Below are 20,195 nucleotides of genomic sequence, written 5' to 3' on the forward strand. Positions count from 1 at the left end.
TTTGATTCCCGTAAGGGAGTGCAGTGAGTGTGTACACCTGATGAGCCAAGAATTAGGGCGAAACACGTGTCGCGTACTCTTTGCATTATTTGACAGTAAACTATTTTCAACCATTCTATGATCTGCTTCTCACAACTGAAGGCACCGTGGCTGATGTTAGCTGACTTGCTGGCCAACCATAAGCATACCTGGTAGGTAACCACCCATACAATCAGATTGTGATTCAGACTATGAATGCCGTGAATATATATATATATATATATATATATATATATACATTAGTTGTCAGTTATAATCATCAACATTAAAAGAAATAAACATTTGAAATACATCAGTCTGTGTGTAAAGAATGAATCTAATATACAAGTTTCACTTTTTGAATGGAATTGCTGAAATAAATCAACTTTGTCATGATATTGTAATTTTATGACCAGCACCTGTATATATATATATATATATATATATATATATATATATATATATATCCATCCATCCATTATCCAACCCGCTATATCCTAACTACAGGGTCAAGGGGGTCTGCTGGAACCAATCCCAGCCAACACAGGGTGCAAGGCAGGAAGCAAACCCCGGGCATGTTGCGCACACACACACACACACACCCACACACCAAGCACACACTAGGGACAATTTAGGCCAATGCACCTAACCTGCATGTTTTTGGACTGTGGGAGGAAACCGTAGCACCTGGAGGAAAACCACGCAGACACGGGGAGAACATGCAAACTCCATGCAGGGAGGACCCGGGATGTGAACCTAGGTCTCCTAACTGCGAGGCAGCAATGCTACCCACTGTGCCACCGTGCCGCCCATATATATATATATATATATATATATATATATATATATGTATATATACTGTATATATAGCTCTAGAAGGTGATGTGTTGGAAGCAGGAAAAATGGGCAAGCACAGGGATCTGAATGATTCTGACAACAGTCAAATTGTGATGGTCCAATCCCACAGAACAGATACTGTAGCACAAATTGCTGACTTAATTCTTACCGTGAGAGAAACGTGCCAGAACACAGCGCATCACAGCTTGCTATGTATGGGGCTGTATAACAGCAGACCAGAAGGGGGCCCATACTGACCCCTGCACACTGCCAAAATCACTTACAACTGGCAAGTGAGCATCGGAACTGGACAATGTAGCAATGAAAGAAAGTGGCCTGGTCTGTTGAATGAAATTTTCTTTTAGATCATATGGATGGTCAGGGGCATGAATAATAATAATAATAATAATGCATTACATTCATATTGCGCTTACCTCGGGAATGTCATTTATCTGGGGAAAAGATGGCAGAACGATTCACTATGGAAAAATGGCAAGCCCACAAAGACAAGTGTGATACTCCGGACGATGGTCCACTGAGAAACCTCATGTCCTGGCATTTACATTACTTTGACACACACCACCTAATTAAAGACTGTTGCATACCATGTACACCTCTTCATGACAACAGTGTTCCCTGATGGCAGTGGTATTTTTCCAGAACATGACCAAGACTCCAAGGTGTGGACTTGGCATCCAAATTCTCCAGATTTTAGTCTGATCCAGCACCTGTGGGATGTGCAGGAAAACAGTCTAATTCATGGAGGCCCTGCCTCACAACTTACAAAACTTAAAGGATCTGCTGCTAATGTTTTGGTGCCAGATACCACAGGACACTTTCAAAGGTCTTGTGGAGTCCATGCTTCATGAAATCAGAGCTGTTTTTGTGGCACGAGGGGGACCTACACAATATTAAGTAGGTGATATTAATGTTGTGGCTGTTTATATATAGGACAAACGTCAAACAGAATCTCAACACGTGTATAGGAACATCGCAACGCCGTCAGAAGAAAGGACGCACTATCTTTGATATATGCACATACTAAATCGACAGGACACACATTCAACTGGGACAACGTAAAAGTAAAATTTAAGGCCAGTACTAAAAGTGCCAGAGAGTTGGCCGAGTCTTGGCTATCAGATGAAAACACCATCAACAGACACTTGGACATAAATCCAGCATATGCCAACTTAAGAAGGACATGTACACAATAATTAAACTATACAACCCCCCCCCCCTTGTTCATACTGACTTAGTCACCTCCGCCCACCCCCCCCCCACTGAATGTGTTGCTATATATTGCCTTTGATTCTTGTAAGTCTAAGCATTATCCTCTGATGAAGACCCCTGATAGGGGTTGAAACCTCAGGAATAAAAAAAACTATTTTATGATACGTGATTCGTTTTTTCTCCCTTCGTGGATCTCCAGCTGCAAATATATATATTTATATATATATATATATATATATATATATATATATATATATATATATATATATATATATATAGTTCCCCAAACCCGAACACAGACAGGCTCAAAGACACACAAGGGCAAAATAACACTTTTTATTTCTTCGTGGGGTAGCTCTATAACCCACTCCCCACTTCAGAGCACAGTAGACAGTTTGTAAGCACAACACTATTGCACAGTCCCTTTTGTCTCTCTCTTTCACTTTCTTCGTTCTTTCTCCTCTCCATGTAAACTTTGTCCTCCACCTCCTGACTCTGGTTCCTCAAATGGAGTGTCCAGGTGCACTCTTCAGGCAGCACTCCCAGGCGTGGCAGAAGTACTGCAGTCTAGGAACCCCCTGGAGGTGTCCATGGGCCCCAGCAGGGTTAAACTTCCAAGCTCTCAGCCCGTGGCCCTGAAGTAATCCAAAGGGGTTGCCCTCTCGTATTCCAGGGGAGGTATTGCCATGAAAATGTCCTCTCCCCCAGTCCTTCCATCACATAGGCGTTCCGGATTGTGATTCAGACTACGAATGCCATGAATGTAATTACCCCGCTCTACATGCTGTCAAATAAATGAACCACACGTCTTGGCGCAACATTAGAGGCTTCACCTCTGGCGCTGACATCCGAGGTTCAATTCCCCAAGAGGGTGGTGCAGTGAGTGTGTACGCCTGATGAGCCCAGAATTAGGGTGACACATGTGTCATGTACTCTTTGCATTATTTGACAATAAAACTATTTCAACCATATATATATATATATATATATATATATATATATATATATATATATATACTATATACGTTCTGCCATCTTTTTCTGTGTTTATGTCTATCTATATGCACACAGTGGGCACAAACCTATAGAACAGTCATGATAACTTTTGCAGGAAAAAACAAGATTCACTGTACAACTGACGCATCCTGGAGTGAAACTCAGCCATTGGCAGGCTGATATTGAGACTCCAGCTGTTTTATTTTACTGTTACAGGTGTCCAGCAGTGTAATGGTAGAAAAGAAAAAACAATATTTTCAGTTTCAGCTGCACTTGATAAAATCAAGAACACTAGGAGTTTAAACTGGGGAGTTATATAGTGCTCACAAGGGGCAACAGGAAACAGCTAAGTGCTGGCTACTTTTTGAATGGTCTATAGAATCGTTCCTTCCAGCCCTCCCATTGCAAAGGTAATTTGGCTCCAAACCACAAGAGACAAATGTTCTTTATCACTCACTGACTCATTTAAGTGTAGTTAAAATAGGCAATTAAAGCGGAAACACTGTACAACCAGACAGCCCATCTTATTCAAAGCAGCCAAATGACAATATGCAATTTCTTGCTATGGGGTACAAAATGTGTTCAGATTAATTCATTGCACTATTCCCTTTACCTGTTATTTTTAATAGCAATTTCATTTCATCTGTTCTACTGAGTTTGATCAAAATGAGATTTATCTACTGTGTAAATGAATAAGACTGTCATGTTCTCGTTTTTGTTCTATGATGTTAGTGACGTTAACTATATAATTTTTAAAAGAAACACAATTCATTATTCAGTAAACATCTGTAAAAATAATATGCAGTCACATTAAGATTTTGTAACAGTATTTTTGGTATTATTGTCTTATGATGTGTAAACTACTGGAGTAATGTTTCATGTCAGAACACACGATATAGTTCATAGTACAATTAAATAATTACAAGTATATATGTCTGTGCTATTTAATATATAACTAATCACAGCTAGGTTTTAAGGAATAACCTCTTGTTTCATTTAAAATATGCATTGTCCACAAAAAGATCACAGCTTTCTCTTAGGCATGCATGCAAATAATCTGCCCATAACCAGAAACGTGGACTATTTTTAATCCCTCTTTTTACAGAACTTGTATCTGTCTGGGTTTTCACATTTACCTTTTGTCCATGTGGGTTCTTTCTTTCCTAAGACACTCATGTGGGCCTGTTACAATATATGTGTCAGTGCATAGAAGCTATTGTAATGAACTGCAATATTATCTGAAAATGGTTAAAGGTACAGACAAAACCTAATTAAGCTAAACACCAGAGTAACTGTTTTGAGTCCCATCAAGCCTGGATATTATTAAGGAATTAAAGTTTTGGGAAAAAAAACACGATTAGAAAATTAGAGCACATATTACTTAACTTTTTTTCCACAGATTTCAGATTAATGTTCTTTAGAATTCGTAGGTCCTTTTTGCTAGCCTCTTTTTTTTTGTTGTCAAATAGGTAACTGAAACAGGCGTATCACAATGGACAACATAGCATGCCTGGAGTATAGAAGTTGAATATGGAACTATTTTTTTCTACCAATGAGAAACAAAAAAGGTTAAGGAACATTAAGGAAACAGTCTGTCAGTCAGTCATTGTCCAACCCACTATATCCTAACACAGGGTCACAGGGATCTGCTGGAGCCAATCCCAGCCAACACAGGGCAAAAGCAGGAACAAAATCCGGGCAGGGCGCCACCCCACCGCAGATTAAGGAATCATTCTACTCAAAAAATTATATTTTTTATATGTTACGTACCCTGTGTACTTTGTAGTGGTTTTCAATAAAAAAAACAACTCATGTTTTCATGCAAAATAAAGAGAAAAAACTTTATGATACAATAAAAAAGCCCATAGTGACCAATGATATTCAATGTTCAAAATGCCTACTTTTTTGATAAAATGTTGTTAAATATTGTTTTGGAATGTTCAGTGTGAAAAAGTCTTCTTATATAATACGCTACCGTGGCTGTCCGTTTGTCCAGGATTTTAAATCACCTATAGCTTGCAAACCGTTTGACCTATAGACCTGAAATTTGGTACACATATACTCTGTGATGTCTACTATCTGCTTTTAGGGTGATGATTGACCTCCAAGGTTATTCCAGTTTTTATTTTTATTTTATTTTATATATGCGGCGCAAGGTTACGGGCGCCATTCTCATCCCTACCACCTTCGCTGTCACTTTCCCTACCTCTTCATATCTTAAATCATTCTTGAGGCAGATTGAAGATTAAGTGGCAGCTGAAGTGAAAAATTTAAAAAAACATACTAAGTAATTGCAACACAAACACTGACTTAATCAGTTTTAACGCAAAAAGATGCAGACGAAAGAAGAGAAGAAGTGGGCTGATAGGGAGGAGAAAAGAAGAGCTGCTCAGGAAGCAGCAAGCATATCAAACTCTGAGCAAACGAATGCTAAACGTGCAAAGAAAGAGGATGAAACTAGGAATGCTGAAGCCAAGTGTATTCACTGCACGTTATCGTGTAGTGCGCCGTTACTGGTATTATTATATTACTATAGGCTACTGTAATATCATAAACTTTGTCTCTTCATTCTGCAGGAAAAAAAATCTTGGCCATCACTACAAAATAAGTAAGTAAAGATCATTTTTGGGAGGAGTAATCAATTAACATTGGACGCAGAAGATTGGGAGGGCCTTATGAACAGTCGTTCCTGACAAATCAAATCAACTTGCATTTCAAAACATCTATGAGTTCATAAACCCATCCTGTCTGGTCTCAACACTGCATTGTTTTGGTGCCTGTTGATGATGTGGGGTGTTTTGTAGAACACACTGAATCCTGGGTATGAGAAGAGCAAAGTTTTAATGCTATAAGATACATTATCTTAACATCATTGCTCATCTGATATATTCCTACTTGGCAGCAGTATATCTAAATACAAACTGTCTTTATCAGCAGAATAATATTCAATTTAAACCTATCTATAAAGCCATGGAATGGTTGCTACAATATAATAATGAATTCAACAGAAAGATGTGGTCATCCTAATCATGAGATATCAACGCAATTATGCTTTTGTCAGATTTTCTAGAATAATCTCATCAGAGCTGAGATCCACCTCCAGTTAACATGGGCCAGCATCTATAACATGTCACAGGAAGTTGGGGGACAGACCCGGCCGGGATGCCTGGAAGGACCGGGAGGTGGCTTATACATCTCCCGGGCCACGAGGGGACAACCACCCTGGATGTTGTGGGGACCACGGGAAAGGAGCAAGGAGGTTCAAGCCCATTGGGGACCGTAGTCACCACCAGGGGGCGCCCTGAGCATCATGGAGCCCAGGAAACATGCACTTCCACCACACCTGGGAAAGTGGAGGAAGATCCTTCCAGCGACGCCCGGAGTGCTTCCGGGTGCAAGGGCAGCACTTCCGCCACACCATCAAGCACCTGGAGCACATCCGGGAGTGGGAGCAGGACGAAGCTCCCGTGAAGAGAGGAAAGGCGGCCCACTGACAGGGAGAGAAAGGCCCACATTAGGGGTGTTTGGTGCGGGAGCACTGTGTGCTGTGTGGGAGTTTGAGCAAATAAATGTGTGCTTTTATAAAGACGTGGTCTCTGTCTGATGGTATTCGGACCGGTTCTCACAAACACTATGAATTAAATTTTATGTCAGGTTTTATAACTGGGTGAGCATCTTTTTACATTGTTTCCACAAAATTGGTTTTTATTTATTTTTAATTTTTTCCACTTTTTGATCATTCAAAGTATCCCAGAATTCTAGGCACCTGAAAAGATGTGAAATGAATAAAGTTTGGTCGCATAATGCCACAGCAGCCATTGTAATGCTGGATTGATTTAAGACCTAAGATAATATGTTTTACCAATATAAGAAAATTACTTACCTTTTTAACTAATCTTTTCTCCAAAGCTTCATTTGCCCTATAACCCAGTACTGGAGTGCGGATAGATGGATAATTGTTTTCCTTTTTTTATTTTTTGTCATCTATTGGGTTACAAATAAGTATTGAATTGAAGGTGAGACAGAGTGAAAGCAGAATACAGTCACAGTTTTCACTGAACATACAGTACTGTACTCCCTGCACTTGATATACTGCATACATATGTGACGCATACCCTATTTCAGACAGGAAAGAAGTAATATCGATGGAGGTATACCCACTGCCCAGGAGGTGTGTTCTCAATAGAATACATATCAAAGCTGTGAAGATGGTGGAAACTTTTGTGGACTTTCAGAGATAATACCTACAACCTTACATGTAATAATGTCTTTGTCAATAGTGTACTGTACAATCATTTATATTTTTGTCCACTGCTACTATTAAAAGTTTAAAATGGAATTTCTTTTATTTAAAAGGAACCTCAGAAGCATTTTTTTGGTCTCCACCAGCTTATAAATTTTGATATTTCCCCATCAGTGCTGCTATAATTTTACAGGACAGTTTGAGAAGTGACTGTGACTTCTGTTCTAGCAGTCTGATTTGGTGGTGTATCTGCTCATACAGAACATAAAATTATACATATTATTTGGACAGCTGAGAAGAATGTAGGCTTCAAATTCAGGACCTACATATGTCTAAGGTCACATAATCAAAGACCCACTCATCCATCTCTTTCAGTTATTGCCATCAGGAAAAGTAACAGATCACTCAAAGCAAGAACCAGTCAGCACATGAATAGTTTCTGTCTTACTGCAGTCACTGTGGACAACCATAACCTTTGATTTCACTCCTGCCTTACCCAATATTCAACCTAATTTTTATTTATGTATTTATTTATGAGCCATAAAAGAAATTCTATACATGGTCACATAATTTTCTGTATGTATTCTGGAATATGCTTTATTTTATTATTTGCTGCTGTTTCATTATGCTGATACCATGTATTGTACTGTAGATTGTATGTCACCATTGTTATATTTATGGCTCTATTTCTCGCACCAGTACATTTACAATCACATTTGGAAAATGCTTTTATTCAAAGCGACTTACAAAAGAGGCAAACAAAATAGAATACAAATTTTTAGCAGCTTTTCCTGAATATAAAGTCATCATATAATAGACATTTAACAAGGAAGATTTCCAGAGCTTGACTTAAAGCTGTAATAGTTAATGAAGGAAAATATGATTATTGAACTGATATTGACACTGTTTTTTAATGCACTATTAAAATAACGGAATTTGTATTTTGCTATATTTCAATAATTTCCTTAATTACTGTTTAACCTCAATGGTGTTCCGATATCCTACCCAATTAAAACACATATTCTCTGTTGTCTACTAAATTAGTCTGTGTACTTCCTGCAAAGATTAACCCTTATTGTCGCTTGAGTTTGGCATCACCTGTACAGTATGTTGTCAAGTTCTTTTAATTTTAAGTGTTTAATGAAATTGCTTAAGTGTGTGCAAAGTTTACTTTATTCATAATAACAAGCAATATTAATATGTGGGCAGATTGTTTAAATTTAAATTGTATATAACAAATTAAAGTAAAAAATCTTATGGATAACAAATCATTTGGGATAAAATGGTGTGAACAACCAATATTTCTCTAAAAAAACTAAAAGTTTAAAGGTATTTAAAAAGCAAAACTATCAAGTACAAAAAGCATACTGCACATGAACACATGATGAGCCTCAGTCTTTCTGTTCTAAAAACAGGATAATACATAATGGTATAAACACAACTAAAATATGGATTTAACGTAACCATCTCGGTCTAACATCCATTATTTAAAGGAAATAAAACGTACATACTTAGTAAGAAATATTTCTATATAACATGCTAAGCAGAAATTTCTCCTAAAAAATACCAAACCTTTTTATAACAGATAGTCCATTTTTCTGTTTCCTTTTTGTTACTTAAAATGGTGTAGCTGATTGCTAATGAGCTGATGTGCCTAATAGCCAGTAATGTCTAATGATATTTTGAACAGTTATTTTTTTTTAAATATATTCATAACCATGCCTGTTTTTCTTGGCTAATTTGACTATGGAAAATAATAAAGAAAATAATTAGAGAAACTACAGAAGAATATATTAAAAGTATAACATGTCCTTTCTGTTTCTTGACCTGACATTTTAAGCGTAATTAACAATATCAGCTTTCATGTGCTCCTGTCTGCTGATCTCTCTTTATCAAGCTGCATTATGAATAGACATTAAGCAACCACTCCATTATGTAACTTTAATCATTTGAGACAGGTCTCTGTATTACAGCAAAGGAAGAAACAATCAGAATGGCATAAAGCAGGCAGAATTTTTTTATCTCACTGAAAAAAAATCTTGCTGGTCTCACTTTGTATGCTATAATAAAGTGAATAACACCAGCTGAAAAAAGCACAGAATAAAGGCCAAAGCATACTATAAAGTCATCTTTTCCATTTTTTATAATCTTCCTTGGCTAGGAGTGGCTTCAACAGTGTGGAAAGAATTTGTAGCTGTGGGATAATCTGTATAAGCAGAAACAATTAGTTTACATAGGTTTTTTCCCCCTATATGTCAAAGTCATGCATATTGGTCTATTTGGCGCATGAGAATTGACGTGAGCATACCAGTAAAAGTGTCCTGTGATGGACTGCCGCCCCATCCAAGGCTAGTTCCTGTCGAGATAAGTTCAGACCCACCTAAACTTTTACAAATTTAGAAAATTAATGGATGACAATACAGGACTGAAAGCTTAAACTGAACTTCTAACACAAAATTTGTATGTTGGATCATGGTCAATTTCCTGAAATGTCAGTGTGATAAAATATAGATCAAAGTTGCAAGACCCACAGTAACCCTGAGGATTAAGTACTTACATGAGGCCTTAATTAGAACAAGCAACTCTGTACTAAATAGCTTATCGCCTCCTATTCTTGATTTTCAGAGTATTTTCTAGTCATTATCTGAACATCTTAATGCCGTTACTCTCAGTTACACTGCTTGGTATATGTATCCGTAGTCTGCTGTGTGAAGAAATACATCAAACAAATTTTGCCTCAACCAGCTTCTATCTCTGCCCCAGTGCACTTGCTGAAAAACAAATTTTAAAGTCACATTTGACATTCACCCTATTTACGCATTTATTGAAAACTGAGGTGAAAACACTTGATGCAAATCTGTGACCTCCATTACTGCAAGTATAAATGCAGTGACAAGTCAAATAGAGGAAAACACCAGTTGATGAATGCTATTTGCAATTAAACTGTAGACTAAACAAAGTCTTTACCCCAGTATTATAATGCCATGCTCACACATTATATAATCTAATTGGGCAATATAGACGACACACAGAATACATCATAGGTTACCTTTTAAAATTTCATCCATGTTTCTAGGAAAATAAACACACATGAAAAAAACTGCAGAACAGCAAAATTTAGTATGATCATCATTAACAACAAAATTGATTAAGAATATCACTAACATCTGCATGAGATATAAAAGGACAGAATATCATATGGGTCCCACAGAGCAGCTAACAAGAGTTGATCTGGAATGGTTAGGTTTGCTTGATTATTCATATTTTTATCTGTAATTAGACACAGACTTCAGACTGAATGCAAGGAAGAATGTCAGAACTTAAAAATAACACTTTCTTAACAATTTTAAATTGCTCTGTCATTTCTGAGATGATTATTCTCACCAGATTCAAAAGCTCTTCCTTATCGAGAATACTTCCGAAATGCTGAGTGTTCTTATCTTAAATAATTGTTGACATTTTAATTATGAACTCTTCAGACAAATTGGAATTTTTGGTACAAGCTCTACCTACAGTACCTAAAGAGATTAAATATTTGCATTGTAAATGAAAATAATAAGGTTGTGCAACTTGCATGAAGTGATTTCTAAACAAAATAGTGCTTTTGTCTTAGATTAGAAAAGAAGAAAAGGAGCTGCTTATTGATCTTCTTCTAAAAATGCTCCCTTTGTAGAGATGTACACTAATTACAACAGAAGAATGTTCTTATATCTTTAGTTATTTGCATTCTGTTAATTGGGTGTCATTTCATTGAAATAGATTACACAATTAAAATAGTACCCAATAAAATGCTTATATTTTTCATCTTTTCATATTGCAAAACATTTCCGTACCAGCTGCCTGTGACCTTCTGTCATAGATATGCTTATTTTTAATTATTAGGCAATGTGATCTGGTGACTAAGGCACTGGACTGTAAAAATCAAGGTTACCAGCTCAGTTCTGCTTCTGATTCACTGTGTGCCCAGTCACGTAAAATGTCTCTGCCGCACTCCTGTATTTATGTACTACAGCACTGTTTGAGTAAAGCAGCTTTGGACAATATTCACTACGAGAAGGTGTTACATAAAATAAAGACTTTTTGTTTGCTCTCACTAATATTGCCTGCTACATAAGCACAGCTGGGGTTGATACCTGCTCAAGCCAGTTTGCCTTTGTGTGCATTAGTGATATTGTCCATTAGTCAGTGCTTCACCATATTAAAATTTATGTGTTAAACATATAAACAGTATACACATATATGCTGCATGGAAATTTTGTAATTACTATTGTATATTTTAAAAATGTGCTTGCATTCAGAGACTGAATTCTAAACTACATACTGTAAAAACAAATAGAATTGAATAGGATGGAATTAATGTGCAATGGTGCTGTCATAGTGTCTGGCACAACACACATCTTCTTCTAGAATTACAGGCAATGGAAAATGAAAGAACACGCCACTTTAGATGGGACTTTTTCACCATATAGCTGAGTCACAAAGTAGTTGAGTACTGAGTTTCATGAATTATCGTCAGAACATATTATTGTATTTGCCATACATTTTAAAAATGGGTTGTGGTTGCAGTCGGCTAGATTACTGCAAGGCACTCCTCTCAGGATTACCCAAAAAAGACATCAATCGATTGCAACTAGTGCAGAATGCAGCTGCTAGAATCTTAACTAGGAAAACAAAATCCAAACACATCTCTCTAGTTTTGATGTCAATACATTGGTTGCTTGTGTCATTTAGAATTGACTTAAAAGCCTTAAAAATCTCGCTCCATCCTATATTTCAGAATGTCTCACCTTACACTCCAAATCGTAACCTTAGATCTTCAAATGAGTGTCTGCTTATAACTCCAAAAGCTAAACTTACAAGAAGTGGTGAGGCGGCCTTCTGCTGTTATGCACCTACAGTGCATCCGGAAAGTATTCACAGTGCATCACTTTTTCCACATTTTGTTATGTTACAGCCTTATTCCAAAATGGATTAAATTCATTTTTTTCCACCAATCAGGCCTGTATGGTACAGTGTCCAGACGGAAGCCACTCCTTAGTAAAAGGCACATGGCAGCCCGCCTGGAGTTTACCAAAAGGCACCTGAAGGACTCTCAGACCATGAGAAAGAAAATTCTCTGGTCTGATGAGACAAAGATTGAACTCTTTGGTGTGAATGCCAGGCGTCACATTTGGAGGAAACCAGGCACCGCTCATCACCAGGCCAATACCATCCCTACAGTGAAGCATGGTGGTGGCAGCATCATGCTGTGGGGATGTTTTTCAGTGGCAGGGACTGGGAGACTAGTCAGGATAAAGGGAAAGATGACTGCAGCAATGTACAGAGACATCCTGGATGAAAACCTGCTCCAGAGTGCTCTTGACCTCAGACTGGGGCGACGGTTCATCTTAGATCTTCAAATGAGTGTCTGCTTATAACTCCAAGAGCTAAACTTACAAGAAGTGGTGAGGCGGTCTTCTGCTGTTACGCACCTACAGTGCATCCGGAAAGTATTCACAGCGCATCACTTTTTCCACATTTCGTTATGTTACAGCCTTATTCCAAAATGGATTAAATTCATTTTTTCCTCAGAATTCTACACACAACACCCCATAATGACAACATGAAAAAAGTTTACTTGAGGTTTTTGCAAATTTATTAAAAATAAAAAAAACTGAGAAATCACATGTACATAAGTATTCACAGCCTTTGCTCAATACTTTGTCGTTACACCTTTGGCAGCAATTACAGCCTCAAGTCTTTTTGAATATGATGCCACAAGCTTGACAAACCTATCCTTGGCCAGTTTCGCCCATTCCTCTTTGCAGCACCTCTCAAGCTCCATCAGGTTGGATGGGAAGCGTCGGTGCACAGCCATTTTAAGATCTCTCCAGAGATGTTCAATCAGATTCAAGTCTGGGCTCTGGCTGGGCCACTCAAGGACATTCACAGAGTTGTCCTGAAGCCACTCCTTTTATATCTTGGCTGTGTGCTTAGGATCGTTGTCTTGCTGAAAGATGAACCGTCGCCCCAGTCTGAGGTCAAGAGCGCTCTGGAGCAGGTTTTCATCCAGTATGTCTCTGTACATTGCTGCAGTCATCTTTCCCTTTATCCTGACTAGTTTCCCAGTCCCTGCCACTGAAAAACATCCCCACAGCATGATGCTGCCACCACCATGCTTCACTGTAGGGATGGTATTGGCCTGGTGAGGAGCTGGTTCTTTCTCATGGTCTGAGAGTCCTTCAGGTGCCTTTTGGCAAACTCCAGGCGGACTGCCATGTGCCTTTTACTAAGGAGTGGCTTCCATCTGGCCACTGTACCATACAGGCCTGATTGGTGGAAAAAAATGAATTTAATCCATTTTGGAATAAGGCTGTAACATAACAAAATGCAGAAAAAGTGATGCACTGTGAATACTTTCCAGATGCACTGTAAAATCTGGAGTAGCTTGCCAATAGGAATTCGCCAGGCTAATACGGTGGAGCACTTTAAAAAACTGCTAAAAACTCATTATTTTAACATGGCTTTCTTATAGCTTAATTTTAGTTTAATCCTGATACTCTGTATATGCATTTAATTATCATTATCATTCCTGGTGGCTCCGAAATCTGTACTAATCCCTACTTTTTCTGCTGTTCTTTTTCCGGTTTTCTGTGGTGACCACCTGATCAAAGCACCGTGCTGTCCTCACATTGATGGATTAAAGGCCAGTAGTCCACATGACCGTCATCATCAAGTTCTTCCATGTGAACCCTGAATACAATGAGGACTGATTGTGAGGTCATTTATGTTACGAAGAATGCCTAGAGGGGGCTGGGTGGTCTTGTGGCTTTGGAAACCATGCAGATTTTATTTTTTTTCTCCAGCCGTCTGGAGTTTTTTTTTTTTTTTTTTCTGTCCACTCTGGCCATCGGACTTTACTTTTATTCTATGTTAATTAGTATTGCCTAATTTTATTTTTTATACATTTTGTCTTTTTTCTCTTTCTTCATCCTGTAAAACACTGAGGTACATCATTTGTATGAAAATGTGCTATATAAATAAATGTTGCTGTTGTTGTTTTTGTTATTGCATTTTGCTCTTTAAATAAAAATTAAAATGAAAAAATGAAGGATTTGGATGTACAGCCATTTGAACCCTTAATTGCACTTCTCTCCCATAATATTTCTGATTCCAACTAAGGAGATAGTCTCTTGAATCAACATTGATTAAAGATGACCATTCACAGACTTCTTTTTCGGGGACTTCCCTGAACTATTGTGGCCCAAACAGCAGAGGTTCTGTTTGGTATACCCCTCCACCATCACTTGTCACTACAAAGTTTTCACTGTTTTGTTACTTTTTCTACCAGGAATACAGTGTTCAGAGGTGTGACACAAGACCCGCCTGTAAAACAGCCTTCAGGCCAGTGATGTTAGGTTAAACTCAACATTGTCTGGGATGTTGAGACCTGCTTGATGAGATAATGTAACCTTTTTCCATGCTTGTGACCTGCCATTAATTAGAAAAGTTCTGAAGAAAACGATGCATGCAGTAATGTATAGTTTACGTATTCCATTTTACAATACAAAACCTTGTGTTCCTCTGTCTTGCAGTAAATGTAATTCACAATTACAGTAATTACATTCTCCTATGATCTCTAAGCGAGGTTAAGGTGTAATTCATTGTTACTAACCGCGATCGCGGCTCCGCTTCAGAACCCTCACCCCATCACATGAATCTGTGGAGGATTAAAGTTCACCTGCCTATGACTTTAACACTAGGCATTTCATGCACTTCTGAAGAAGAGTGGGGAGTTGAGCACAGATTTAAACAATCAGCAAGTATTAAGTTAGCACTGCATTTACTAAAGCAATTGATCATTGATGTTTTTTCCATTATTTCCTTCTAGCATTTCTAAATGTCACACATTTTCTTTAATCTTTAAGGAACTTCATCAAGAGGTCTCAGCATGGTCTTCCATAAAAATGTTCTGTTGATTATGTCCTATCACAATGAAAAATCAGTTATGTGTCGCACTTAGACTTTACCTACGTATGTTTACAAAAACACTAAATTTAAAAACATACTTTATCAATGTTTTATGTGGAAGGCATTTGCTGTTAAGTCAAAGATATGGCCCTACAGATACTTATACAATGATGATACCTGTCCAGGCTCAGATATGATTTCAGGTAGGGGAACACTTCAAAGGGCAAATTAATCCCAGTTATAATACTATTTCCACGTGAACATAACCATTTATTTTTTCTAATCGATACACTGGACACCAAGCAGTGAATGGAATTTAAAAACAAGGGCAACTTTGCATTTTCCACTGCTTCTTAAATTTCGAAATTGTTCTGTCATTTTTGATATGGTTGCTCTCACTAGATTGAACTATGATACCTTATCGAAAATACTTTCAAATTACTGAGTGCTCTTATCTTAAATTATTGTTGACATTTTAATTATGATCTCTTCAGACATCCTGGAATTTTCAGTCAAACCCCTATGTATAATACCTGAAGAGATTAAATATTTGCATTTTAAATTAATATAATAAGACTTTGACACATGTTTGAAATGACTTCAGGAAAAAGCTAGCTCTATCTTTTGTTTTAGATTAAAAGGATAAACAAATCTAAGAAGAAAAGACATATTTTCTCTTGAAAATATGTGGCTGAAGAGTACAAAGAAAAGGCAAAAATAACAGAATTCATCTGATTCTACTTATAACAGTACCATTACCTCCTGCGGTATAACAATGTTAATTACCTAAATGATTTGTGGAAATATTCAGATGGTATTACATTTGTGATATGTGATGGATGTGATTATTTAATGGCTCCGTGGAAACCACCCACTGAGTAATGAGTGGTGACAGTATTAACAGCTAGGCAGTTTGCGTATTTCCACATTTACATTACACTATAGAACATGCTTAGATTCAGTGCCTGCTCTGAAATCCTTACCACTGAGTCACCTCGTGTTTTTTTTTCACAGGAAAAAGTACCAATTTTTATCTTTTTAGAAATCCATGGATATTAACATATTAAAGTGGACCAGGTAGAGGAACAGTGTGGACATGACTTTTCTCATTAAGGTCCCCTCTTAGATAAAACACGAGGCTAATGAAAATGTACACCTCTATTTTATTGTACACCAGTTGGAAATAAGCACTACAGTGAAAAGAGACAAACCTTAAATAAACAAATTAACCATTCTCTGGGTCTACACACAGGGTTAAATTGACAACTAGTTGCCTGGTAATGTCACATACCCACAACAAACTCCATTTTCTCATTAAAGTTCACAAGCTGCAAATAATGCAGTTTGGGTCTGTAATCCTGAGGTACCACAGATTTGAGCCTAGAATCCACACAAGACAGAGCAGTGTCTCGTTCAGTATGAGTGGTATAGCCACCCGTTTATTAATTCTTGAGCCTCCTGTTTCCATTATAAGGTTGTGGAAAGTCTATCTTAGAGATATCAGATACAAAGCATGAATCATCTTTGTGCAGGACACCATTGCATTGTATGTTACACACCAGCTCAGCACCATTAAGATTAGGCTTTTAATTTCATATCTTATTATCTCTGTCATATCTACTGTATGTCATTTATACTTATTCACTTCATGAAAACACCTGATAGAAGGCTTTTTCTGTGTAAAATTATCATTTACCTTGTCATGCTTGGGTTACACAGTTGCACAGATTCATTCAGGGTTTTCAAGAAACATAAACTTTATTTGTAAACAACATAATAAAGCATAAAGCTAAGGATGTCTGGGGAAGAAGTGAGACAAGGCAAAAGACACAAGGACAGCTGCTGTATAGGTTTTTAAATGTTCGAAGCATTGCGCAAGACGCAGATCACGTGACATGGGAACAGCAGCAGCAGAGCTAATCGAGCAAAGAGGAGTTAAAAAAGCTGTATTTGTTTCCCATTGTATTGCCGTTTAAGAGGGGGTTTCGGAGGACCGACTGCCTTTTCTAGGGGTGCGTCCAGCCCGCCTCTTCACAACCTATTCCTAAACAGTTCTCTATGAGTGGATAACCAATAAAAAGTACATAAAAAATGAGCCATCCATTTCATCCATTCCCAGTCCCACTTTAAACCATACAAGGTGACAGTAAGCTGGAACCAAAGCTAATCCTGGCAGTTTTAGGGCAGGAACCATCACTGGAAAGGATGTTATTTCCATCAAATGGACACTCAAGCATGCACCCAGGTATTCTTACAATGGTCCAAATTAATATTGTCTGGAATTTAGGAGAAAATTAAACAAGCAGAGAAAATCTATTTAGAGTAGTGTCGGTGCAAACTCCACAACGATAGTGGGTAGGCTCCTTGGAGCTCCTCTGCACTAATGTACCCCCAGAATTACCAGAATAATTAATGAAAACAGACTCACCAGAATAAAATGTGACTTTTTCTGCTCAGCTAGACAGTACGTCAGGTTCTTGTTTTTCACTTCAGCTTATTCTCTCTCATATGAAACACTTTATAGAGGACAGACTCAAACAGCTGACACAGGTTTATAAATATAAAGAATTTTACATTTACTCTACATTTACATATACTGTATCTATTTAAATGAACAGCTGCACAGACATCAAACATGTTATTTAATAAAATGTTACTTAAAATTAATGTGTACTGGAAAAACATACTGCATGAATTGTTATAAAATATTTTAACTTTTTATTTTGTTCTCAATGCAAGTGTATATAGAAGAAGTCATATTCAGTTAATCAGTTACTGTTCATCTGTTTAACTATGTTGGGACCTTTAAATAATACTAAGAGATCGGTGTGTTAAGATGGTCTCATGTATCTGTATGTTGATTGGTGCCAACTGAAAATGTTCCTTGATGGTATTATGCAAACTAACCTAACTTATTTAAGACGCTGTTTTGTTTCATAAGGCAATCTCATCACAGGGCACTTAGCAGTGTGCATTGCAGGCTCCATCAAGTCTGATGTAAGAAAGGATGTCCACCTTGCATTTATTGTTAACGGTAACTTCTTTTTATTTTTCACTTGGTGCCTTGAACCCCAGGATTTACAAATCTCTCGCCATTACTTTCTACCTGTGTAGTTCTTGAGTCATGGATTCTCTTTGTTATTAGGTTGGATCACCACAGAAGAATTTTCCTTGTTGCCTTCTTGTCGTCTTATTTGCAGGGGGTTTCCCAGCTGAAGGATGAGTGTAGTGTCAGTTGGGCAGGATGCATGGATATTTTAGGAACTTCACATACAAAATGCTGAACTCTATTGAATAATCTGATGATCTAGTCATTTGCTATTAATTCTTAAGGTGTTGAATCACCAGATCATCCACTACTTACAGTATGACCCTATCTTTGCTAGATATTCCAAATATGCACAGAGGATTCTTTAATAGAAGGGTTACAAAAGCTGGTGTTGAAGCACTGATTTTTTACTATTATTAACTTTAATATGAAAAAGCAGTATTTTTTTAAAATAATCCCTGAATGTCTATTTCTGAACTCATGTTATGGTAGTGTTGTTGCCTCACCACTCCCAAGTCCTGGGCACAAATTCCAGCCTATTCACTGTCTGTGCAAAGATTGAAAGACGTGTCTACATGGAGACTGTATGATGCATCTGTATAGTTTTTCTCAGGATATTCTCTTTTTTCTTCCCACATGTGAAAGATGCTCCTATTAGGCTAGTTGGTAAATATGCATTTCTGTGGTTTGAGTAAGTGTATGTGTGAGTGTTCTATGCAACGGACTGCCCGGAGTGAGTTTCTGCCTTACACCACATGCTACATGGGACTGGACCCCAGAATCCATGACAATAAATTGTCTAGATGAGTTTGACTATGAATTGTAGTGTGTGACATGTTGCCTTTCATCCAAAAAGCAGCATATGGAATCTTCCATGTCAGTATTCTAGTACTGCTCTTTTAAAAAACAGTGTTATTTAAGCATCAGTTAAGTTACAAGAAATAGGTTCAATCATGTGTGGCAATGGCTGACCATCATTTTCATATTCTGTATGTTAGTTTGACAAAATCTAATGAATTCCTAGCAAACAAGTGAAAGAGAGAGAATACAATTCTTGAATAAAAATTGGGTTCACTATATTTGATTAAAGCACAACGTGAAAAGTGAAGTTAAGCCACACATGGAGAGGATGGAGGCAATGAACATATGCTATCACCCTCCATTTACAAAATGCACACCATCATATCTAATGTGACATGAGGTGTTCTTCACATAAAAAGATCGTAGAAGCAAAGAGGTTGTGTTGACCAGTGTGATGGTCTGTCTCCTCAGTGACAAATCAGTTATCAGACCTTAGCCAAGAAATATAACATCTAAACAGGCGCTTAGCCAGGGGCTTTCAAACACATACAAGAAATTACAAAAACATTTTTTTTCCTATAATTTGCCTACTACATGTTCCCTGCTGTTTCTGGTTTAGCATATTTAATTGATATAAGTTTGGAATAGAGTGATTTTTATTCTCTGTCCATACAAAATCAGCGGCTCATCTTGGATTTCGTGCTGTGATCTCTGCTGAGTCTCTGACTCAACCTTTAAATCCCAGCAAGGCCCTGGTGCATTGCATCATAGTAGAAGCAACTACCTTTTAAAATATCCCATGAAGATTTTTTCTTTCCTTATAAAACTTAACTGTTCCTTAAGATGAGCTACATCTGTTAGCAATGTACAAAGCAAACTACAAGAGTCACTAAGGACACAACCTCCTTCCAACCGGTAAGATGCTCTGCTCTCTTTCCTCACCTTTCATGAATGCAGTGTTTTCACAGTGAGTTGCACGGTGGCAGAGTGGTCAGCACTGATGCCTCACACATCTTGTAACCTGGGTTCAAATCCGCAATCTGAGTGTCACTGTGGAGTTTAAATGTTCTT

General features: G+C 37.6%; 1 protein-coding gene and 1 long non-coding RNA gene across 3 annotated transcripts in view; one reads left to right on the forward strand and one right to left on the reverse strand.

The window, feature by feature from the left end:
- gpc5a (glypican 5a) overlaps window positions 1-20,195 on the reverse strand; it is a 1,336,984-nt gene that overhangs the window by 813,633 nt on the left and 503,156 nt on the right. The gene's annotated exons all lie outside the window — the stretch shown is intronic.
- The window catches only part of LOC127527714 (uncharacterized), a 47,476-nt gene continuing 39,412 nt past the window's right edge, over window positions 12,132-20,195 (forward strand). Inside the window, exon 1 of one of the 2 annotated variants that reach the window (XR_007934875.1) lies at window positions 12,132-12,150. This is a non-coding gene — a long non-coding RNA (uncharacterized LOC127527714). Of the gene's footprint in view, window positions 12,151-12,710; window positions 12,730-20,195 lie in introns of those variants that run through there. The other variant, XR_007934876.1, reaches the window with a different exon arrangement.

This window comes from Erpetoichthys calabaricus, chromosome 4 (genome assembly GCF_900747795.2).
Source record: "Erpetoichthys calabaricus chromosome 4, fErpCal1.3, whole genome shotgun sequence".
Taxonomy (NCBI): Eukaryota; Metazoa; Chordata; class Cladistia; order Polypteriformes; family Polypteridae; genus Erpetoichthys; species Erpetoichthys calabaricus.